The 9,690-nt window shown below is 47.5% G+C and overlaps 1 pseudogene; it reads left to right on the top strand.

Moving 5' to 3' along the window:
- Positions 1-5,164: 5,164 nt before the first annotated feature.
- On the top strand, positions 5,165-5,281 carry LOC127571061 (uncharacterized; annotated as a pseudogene).
- Positions 5,282-9,690: the final 4,409 nt, after the last annotated feature.

Genomic DNA, 9,690 nt, shown 5'->3' with positions numbered 1-9,690 from the left:
CATTCAATAGGGTAACAGTTGACTTTTTACCTCAACACCACTTACACACACTAATCTCTTATCCATTGATTCCCTCAACATTTAAACTGATCTGATCTCTAACTTGAACATATTCAGTGACTTAAGCTCCACTGCCCTTTTGGATTGAGAATTCCAAAGATTCACCACCTGCAGTGTGAAGAAAATTCTTTGCAGCTTTGTCCTAAATGGTCTGGGTAGAGCAGATGTGGAGAGGATGTTTCCATCAGTGGGAGAGTCTGGGATCCGAGGGCACAGCCTCAGAATAAAGGGACGTCTCTTTAGAACTGAAATGAGGAGGAATTTCTTCAGCCAGAGGGCGGTGAATCTGTGGAATTCGTTGCCACAGAGAGTGGTGGAGGCCAAGTTATTGGGTGTGTTTAAGGCAGAAATTGATAGGTTCTTGATTGGTAAGAGGGTTAAGGGTTACGGGGAGAAGGCAGGAGAATGGGGTTGAGGGGAAAGAATCAACTATGATTGAATGGCGGAGCAGACTCGATGGGCCGAATGACCTGATTCTGCTCCTATGTCTTATGGTGTTATGATAAACCCTTTATCTTCAGACTCTGACCTTTGAGTTCTCAACCCCACAGGGCCGGGGAATTAACATAAGATTAATCAGTGGGTCAAAAGCGAAGAGTACATATCTGCAACAGAAGTGGTCTGTTTCCCCTGTTTATATGTTATAAGTTCCTGCTGCAACCAGACCATGAGTTACGTGAGATTATCTCCCTCTCTCTGAGACTGAGCATGTTCCATGAACTTTATACGATAGTCCCCATACTGACCTGGAGTGGTTTGCAGCTGTGGCCCCTGGAGACACATTGTGATGCAGCAAGTTCAAATGGAAGTCAGATAATGGGTGGGGTGAGTAAAATTCAGAGTGTAGGAGGTTGTCAGAGAGGGCAAGCTTCTGTTCTGACGATGGAGACACAGGAGACTGCAGATGCTGGAATCTGGTGCAACACACAAGAAGCTGGAGGAACTCAGCGGGTCAGGGAGCATCTGTGGAGGGAAATGGACAGTGGACGTTTCGGGTCGAGACCCTTTCTTTCCAGTCCTGATGAAGGGTGTAAGATTATGTGAAGCATAGACAGGGTAGATAGTCGGGGGGAGGGGGGGAATTAAAAACAAGAGGGCATAGGATTAAGAAGGAGATTTAAAGGGGATTTGCGGGGCAAATATTTTGCACAGACACTCACGGTGGTGTAGCAGTTAGCATAATGTTTTACAGCGCCAGCGACCCAGGTTCAATTCCGACCGCCGTCTGTAAGGAGTTTGTACGTTCTCCCCGTGTGTCTGCGTGGGTTTCCTCCGGGTGCTCCGGTTTCCTCCCACATTCCAAAGGTGCAGGTTAGGAAGTTGTGGGCGTGCTATGTTGGCGACACTTGCGGGCTGCCCCCAGAACACTTTCCGCAAAAAGATGCCTTTCAGTGTGTGTTCCGACGTACATGTGACTAATAAAGAGATCTTATCTTATCTTATATCTGGAACGCACTGCCATGGGAGGTGGTGGAGTCAGGAACAATTACTATGTTTAAGAGGCATTTAGAAAGACATATAAGTCGGCAAGGACCGAGTGGTATGGTTCTAATGTGGGCAAATGGGATTAGTGTAGGGGGCAAAAGAGTCAGGATGGGCTGAATGGCCTGTCTGTGCTGTTTTTATCACAATACAGAGATCTTGGAGGCCGAGCAGCGTCTAGAAAGAGTCGTCAACAATGTAAAGGAAAGGACGCATTTTCATCTAAAGCCGGGTTATGATAAAATCCATCTTTCATGTTCAGTTTCTTACAACCCTGGGCTCGTGTTGGCTGGGAATAGGCGTTTCACACTCTTTTCATGCAGGCTTTCAAAGTAACATACGTGACATAAAACAGTATTATTCCATCTTCCGCAGTCATTTAATTTTCTATGAGAACGCTGAAAAGCAGCACTAATAATAAATCTTAGCTTGTGACTAAGGGCCACTGCCAAGGCATCTAGTGGATTGTTAGAACTGTAATAAATTCTCTGACAAACACAGTTCCTGGAACTGACACTATTTGCTTCATGGGACGCTATTGTTTGAAATTAAATGGAAGTGGGCCTGGTGTTCCACGATGATCACAAGATGAAAGAGCAAGTGTCTGCACCTCCGCCAAACACAACTTGCTGTCTCTACTTAAAAGACTTTACAAAAAGCTCAAAGAGAAACAAAAAAGAAATGCTGGAAACACTCAGCGGGTCAGACAGCACCTGTGGACTTAAGAAAGCGCACGCCCCTATGTGTATGGATATGGTACTGAGGTGGAGATGGTCGAAAGCTTCAAGTTCCCAGGTGTAAACATCACCAATAGCCTGTCCTGGTCCAACCATGTAGACGCCGAGGTCAAGAAAGCTCATCAGCGCCTCTACTTCCTCAGGAGGCTAAGGAAATTCGGCATGACCCGTTGACCCTCACCAATTTTTACAGATGCACCATAGAAAGATTCCTATCTGGATGCATCACGGCTTGGTACGGCAACTGCACTGGCCTAAACCGCAGGAAACTGCAGAGTGTTGTTGACACAGCCCAGTCCATCACGCAAACCAGCCTCCCCTCCATGGACTCTGTCTACACCTCGCTAACTCAGTAAAGCAGCCAGCATAATCAAAGACCCCACCCACCCCGGACATTCTCTCTTCTCTGCCCTCCCATCAGGCAGAAGATACAAAAGCCTGAAAGCACGTACCACCAGGCTCAAGGACAGCTTCTGTCCCACTGTTATAAGACTATTGAACGGCCCTCTTGTACATTAAACATGAACTCTTGACCTCACAATCCACTTCACCATAGCCCTTGCACCTTATTGTCTGCCTGCACTGCACTTTCTCTGTAACTGTAACACTTTATTCTGCATTCTGTTATTGTTTTTCCCTTGTAAGGTAAAATAAGATATCTTTATTAGTCACACGTACATCGAAACACACAGTGAAATGCACCTTTTGTGCAGAGTGCTCTGGGGCAGCCCGCAAGTGTTGCCACGCTTCCGGCGCCAACATAGCATGCCCACAACTTCCTAACCCGTACGTCTTTGGAATGTGGGAGGAAACCGGAGCACCCGGAGGAAACCCACGCAGACACGGGGAGAACGTACAAACTCCTTACAGACAGTGGCTGGAATTGAACCCGGGTCGCTGGCGCTGTAACAACGTTATGCTAACCGCTGCACTACCGTGCCACAACAAAGTGCTTATGTATTGAAATGATCTGTATGGACGGCATGCAAAACAAAGTTTTTCACTGTACCTCGGTACGTGTGACAATAATAAACCAACTTACCACTGAGAAACAGTCAGTGATACCATTCACAAGACCATTCTGACCTGAAACATTAACTGTTTCTCTCTCCACAGACGCTGCCTGACCTGCTGAGTGTTTCCAGCATTTTCTGTTTCTCTTTCAGATTTCCAGCATCTGTAGTGGTTTGATTTTCATTTACTAAAACGTGTTGGATGGAACTGACACTGGTCTGTGCCAGTATTTACACTCCACAGAACCTTTCCAAATTTAATGACCTCCTCTCACACTGTTCTCATATTCCCCACCCTACCCCCAACCCTCACTATAAGCGTGCTTAACAGATCTGGCATCTCAAAAGTGGGCATCCACAAGGCACTGTGACCCAGTAGCAGCAGAACATACAGTGACACAATGTGTAACCTCTGCCCAATACATCACGGGCAAATCCCTCCCCACCATCGGTAGTATCTACAGGAGGCGCTGCCTCAAGAAGGCAACATCCATCATCAAAGATCCCCACCATCCGGGCCGTGCCATCTTCTCGCAGCTACCATCAGGCAGGAGGTACAGAAGCCTGAAGTCCCGCACCACCAGGTTCAGGAACAGCTACTTCCCTTCGACCATTCGGTTCTTGAACCCACCGGCACAACCCTAAACACTGCCTCAGTACAGCAACACTGGGACGACTTTGATCACTTTGCACTAAAATGGACTTTCTGGTGTTTTTGTTCTAATTGTGTTCTTTCTTGTAAAATATTTGTATAATTCACGTTTAACTTACTGTATATTTTTCTTGTGAATGCTGCTTATCTGATGCCATGTGCCTGTGATGCCGCTGCCAAGTAAGTTTTTCATTGCACCTGTGCACACATGGATTTGTGCAGGTGACAATAAACGACTTTGATTTTGAACCTCATGGATAATCACATCTCTCACTCTACAATTACTATCAAGCCAGTTCCATAACCATAAGACCATAAGATATAGGAGTAGAATTCGGCCATTCGGCCGATCCAGTCTGGTCCACCATTCAGTTGTGGCTGATTTTCTTTAACCCCATTCTCCCGCCTTGTCCCCATAACCCTTAACCCCCTTACCAATCGAGAACCTATCGATCTCTGCCTTAAATACACCTGATGACTTGGCCTCCACAGCCCTCTGTGGCAACGAATTCCACAGATTCACCACCCTCTGGCTGAAGAAATTCCTCCTTACCTGAGTTCTAAAGGGACGTCCCTTTATTCTGAGGCTGTGTCCTCGGATCCCGGACTCTCCCACTGATGGAAACATCCTCTCCACGTCCGCTCTATCCAGTTCATCGAGGAGAAGGGCTTTCTGGGAGCAGCACCAGGCACGAGTTGCCAACTGGTCAAGTGCAGTACGGGTCCCTTCCTCAGACAGTGTCCCTGGATGGAAGATGACGTACTTCCACTCCGGGTTTGTGGTTTCTGAGGTGGCTGATGAGGCCCAAAGTGGAAACCTCGAACTCTTCCATGGATGGAGCAGGAGGTGTTTGATGGGGCGGGTGGATGGGTGGTTCATGAAGTGGGCACTTTCAGCTCAGAACTTCTGTGCGTTCCTCATGTATTGACTTGTGAGTAATTAGAGCCTCAAGGGTGGGGGAGTTGGTCTGGAAGAGGAGGCTGATGTTGGCTCACTATGATCTCCCTGTAAGTTTGGAGTGTATTTTTACAGTGCTTCAGGTACCCACTGTAGGTAGCCCAGATCTCAGAACAGGAGGGCAGGGATCACTGAGACACAGAAATTTTGCAGATGCTGGAATCTGGAGCACTACACACAAAATGCTGGAGGAACTCAGCAGGTCAGGCAGCATCCATGGAGGGAAACAAACAGTTGACATTTTGGGCTGAGATAACAGGAGGCCTATGGCCATACGTCTGAAAACGCCCGATCTCATCTGACCTTGGAAGCTAAGCAGGCTCAGGCCCGGTTAGTACTCGGATGGGACACCTCCTGGGACTACCAAGTGCCGTAGGTGAGTCCTGATGAAGGTTCTCGGCCCGAAACATCGACTGTTTATTTCCCTCCATAGATGCTGCCTGACCTGCTGAGTTCCTCCAGCACTTTTTGTGTATTGGGCAGGGATCACTGCTGCCTGGTAGACAATGAGTTTTATGTCATGTCTCAGGTCTTGATCTTCAAACACACTTCTCCTCAATTGATCAAAGGCATTGAATACGGTGAATTTTATCAACAATGTCTGAATTCGCCTTACATGTTAATGGTTCATATTTTCCAGGGTTTTGTCATGACTTTTATCGTTAAAGGGCAATATTGAAAGAGGCAAGAGAGGAGATTGCTGGGGCCTTGACAAAGATCCTCTCTAGATAAGGCAAGGTGCCAGAAGACTGGAGGATAGCCAGTGTTGTTCCTTTATTTAAGAAGGGCAATGGGAATAATCCAGGAAATTATAGGCCAGTGAGAGTTACTTAACCATAGAACATTGAACCATAGAACAATATAGCACAATACAGGCCCTTCGGCCCACCATGTTGTGCCAACATTCAAACCACACCTAAGACTATCTAACCCCTTCCTCCCACATATCCCCCTATCTTAAATTCCTCCATATGCTTATCTAACAATCTCTTGAACTTGCCGAACGTATCAGCCTCCACCACCACCCCAGGCAGCGCATTCCATGCCCCAACCACTCTCTGGGTGAAAAACCTCCCTCTGACGTCTCCCTTGAACTTCCCACCCATTACCTTAAAGCCATGCCCTCTTATATTGAGCATTGGTGCCCTGGGAAAGAGGCGCTGGCTGTCCACTCTATCTATTCCTCTTAATATTTTGTATCCCTCTATCATGTCTCCCCTCATCCTCCTTCTCTCCAATGAGTAAAGCCCTAGCTCCTTTAGTCTCCCCTCATAATCCATACACTCTAATCCAGGCAGCATCCTGGTAAATCTCCTCTGCACCCTTTCCAATGCCTCCACATCCTTCCTATAATGAGGCGACCAGAACTGGATATAGTACTCTAAGTGTGGTCTCACCAGAGTTTTATAAAGCTGCATCATTACCTCGCGGCGCTTAAACTCTATCCCACGACCTATGAAAGCTAACATCCCATAAGCTTTCTTAACTACCCTATCCACCTGTGTGGCAACTTTCAGTGATCTGTGGATATAAACCTGCAGGTCCCTCTGCTCCTCCACGCTGCCCAGAATCCTGCCACTTACCTTGTATTCCGCCTTGGAGTTTGTCCTTCCAAAGTGTACCATTTCACACTTCTCCAGATTGAACTCCATTTGCCACCTGTCAGCCCAGCTCTGCATCCTATCAATATCCCTCTGTAAGCTTCGACAGTCCTCCACACTATCCACAACACAACCAATCTTTGCGTCATCTGCAAACTTGCTAACCCACCCTTCCACCCCCTCATCTAAGTCATTAATAAATATCACAAAAAGTAGAGGTCCCAGAACCGATCCCTATGGGACACCACTAGTCACAGCCGTCCAATCTGAATGCACTCCCTCCACCACAACCCTCTGCTTTCTACAGGCAAGCCAATTCTGAATCCACACGGCCAAGCCTCCCTGGATCCCTTGGCCTCTGACCTTCTGAAGAAACCTACCATGCGGAACCTTGTCAAACGCCTTACTAAAATCCATGTAGACCACATCTACTGCACTACCCTCATCAATCTTCCTGGTCACCTCGTCAAAGAACTCTATCAAGCTAGTGAGGCAAGATCTTCCCTTCACAAATCCATGCTGGCTGTCCCTAATCAGTCCATGATTCTCTAAATGCTCATAGATCCTATCTCTTAGAATCCTTTCTAGCAGCTTACCCACCACAGACGTAAGGCTCACTGGTCTGTAATTCCCTGGACTATCCCTACTACCTTTTTTGAATAAGGAGACAACATTCGCCACCCTCCAATCCTCTGGTACCATCCCCGTGGACAACGAGGACTCAAAGATCCTAGCCAACGGTTCAGCAATCTCCTCAACTCAGCAATTGGGTAGAAGATACAGGAGCCTGAGGGCACGTACCACCAGACTTAAGGACAGCTTCTACCCCACTGTGATAAGACTATTGAACACCCTTATACAATGAGATGGACTATGACCTGTACTACATCAATGCACTCTGTACTAACCCAATGTAACTGCACTGTGTAATGAATTGACATATATGATCGGTTTGTAAGACAAGCTTTTCACTGTACCTCGGTACAAGTGACAATAATAAACCAATACCAATACCTCGCCTCACGAAGCAGCCTGGGGAATATTCTGTCAGGCCCCGGGGACTTATCTGTCCTAATATTTTCAAACAGCTCCAATACATCCTCTCTCTTGATATCTACATACTCTGGAACATTACCCTCACCAACACTGTCCTCAGCGTCATCAAGACCCCTCTCCTTGGTGAATACTGGTGAAGTATTCATTGAGAACCTCACCCACTTCCACAGCTTCCAGGCACAGCTTCCCACCTCTGTCTTTAATCGGACCTACCTTTACTCTAGCCATCCTTCTGCTCTTCACGTATGAGTAAAAAGCCTTGGGATTCTCCTTAACCCTTCTCGCCAAAGCCTTTTCATGTCCCCTTCTCGCTCTCCTCAGCCCCTTCTTAAGTTCCCTCCTTGCTACTCTATATTCCTCACGAACCCTGTCTGATCCTTGCTGCTTACACCTTATGTATGCTGCCGCCTTCTTCCTAACTAGTTGTTCCACCTCTCTCGTCACCCACGGTTCCTTCACCCTGCCATTCCTTCTCTGCCTCACTGGGACAAATTTAACCCTAACATCCTGCAAAAGATCCCTGAACATCAACCACATCTCTATAGTACATTTCCCTTCAAAAATGTCACCCCAATTTACACCCTCAAGTTCTCGCCTTATAGCCTCATAATTCGTCTTTCCCCAATTAAATATCTTCCCATCCTCTTTGCTCCTATCCCTGTCCATGACAATGCTAAAGGTTATGGAGCAGTGGTCACTGTCCCCCAAATGCTCACCCACCGATAGATCTGTCACCTGACCCGGTTCATTAGCTAAAGCTAGATCTAATATGGCATTCCCTGTGACAGGAATCCATCCTGGACACACTTAACAAACTCTGCCCCATCTAAACCTTTGGCACTAAGCAGGTGCCAATCAATATGATAACAACCCTATTATTCTTGCACCTTTCCAAAATCTGCCTCCCAATCTGCTCCTCAGTATCCCCACTGCTACCCCGGCGGGCCTATAGAATACTCCCAGTAGAGTAACTGCTCCTTTCTCGTTCCTAACTTCCACCCATATTGACTCTAGAGAGGATCCTTCTACATTATCCACCCTTTCTGCAGCTGTAATGGTATCTCTGACCAGTATTGCCACCCCTCCTCCTCTTCTCCCCCCTCTCCCTATCCCTTTTAAAACACTGAAAACCAGGAATATTCAATATCCATTCCTGCCCTGATGTCAGCCGTGTCTCCGTAATAGCCACAATATCATAGTCCCATGTACCTGTCCAAGCTCTCAGTTCATCTCCCTTATTCCTGATGCTTCTTGCATTTAAGTAAATGCACTTTAGCCCATCCACCTTACTACTTTTATAGCCTGTACTCTGCTTCTCCTTCCTCAAAGCCTCTCTACCTGTCAGATCTGCCTTTTCCCCATCCCTTTCTTCCTCTGACCTACTCCTCTGGTTCCCATCCCCCTCGCAATCTAGTTTAAACCCTCCTGAACCACCATAGCAAACCTGGCTGCAAGGATATTGGCCCCCCTCAGGTTCGGGTGTAACCCGTCCTCTCTGTACAGGTCCCACCTTCCCCTGAAGAGATCCCAATGATCCAAGAATCTAAAACCTTCCCTCCTGCACCAACTTCTCAGCCACGCATTTATTTGCCATCTCCTCCTATTCCTCCCTTCACTATCGTGTGGCACTGGCAGCAATCCCGAGATCACTACCCTTCAGGTCCTGTTCTTCACCCTTCTGCCTAGCTCCCTAAACTCACTTTTCAGGACCTCATCCCTCTTCCTACCTATGTCGTTGGTACCAATATGAACCACGACTTCTGGCTGTTCTCCCTCCCACTCTAGAATCCTGTGGACCCGATCAGAAACATCCCGGACCCTGGCACCTGGGAGGCAACATACCATCCGGGATTCATGCTCACTGCCACAGAACCTCCTATCTGTTTCCCTGACTATTGAGTCCCCTATCACTACTGCCTTCCTCTTCTCCTCCCTTCCCTTACGAGCAGCAGGAGCGGTCCCAGTGCCAGAGACCTGGCCACTGCTGCTGGGCCCCTGCAGGTCATCCCCCCCCAACAGCTTCCAAAGCAGAAAACCTGTTATTGAGGGGAACAGCCTCCAGGCTCCTCTGCTCGAGCTGCCTGTTCATTTTCTTTTTCCTTTTCTCTCCCCTGACAGTCACCCTTCTATC

This window comes from Pristis pectinata, chromosome 5, assembly GCF_009764475.1.
Source record: "Pristis pectinata isolate sPriPec2 chromosome 5, sPriPec2.1.pri, whole genome shotgun sequence".
NCBI classification, from domain to species: Eukaryota; Metazoa; Chordata; class Chondrichthyes; order Rhinopristiformes; family Pristidae; genus Pristis; species Pristis pectinata.
This window is presented reverse-complemented; position numbering and strand designations above follow the sequence as displayed.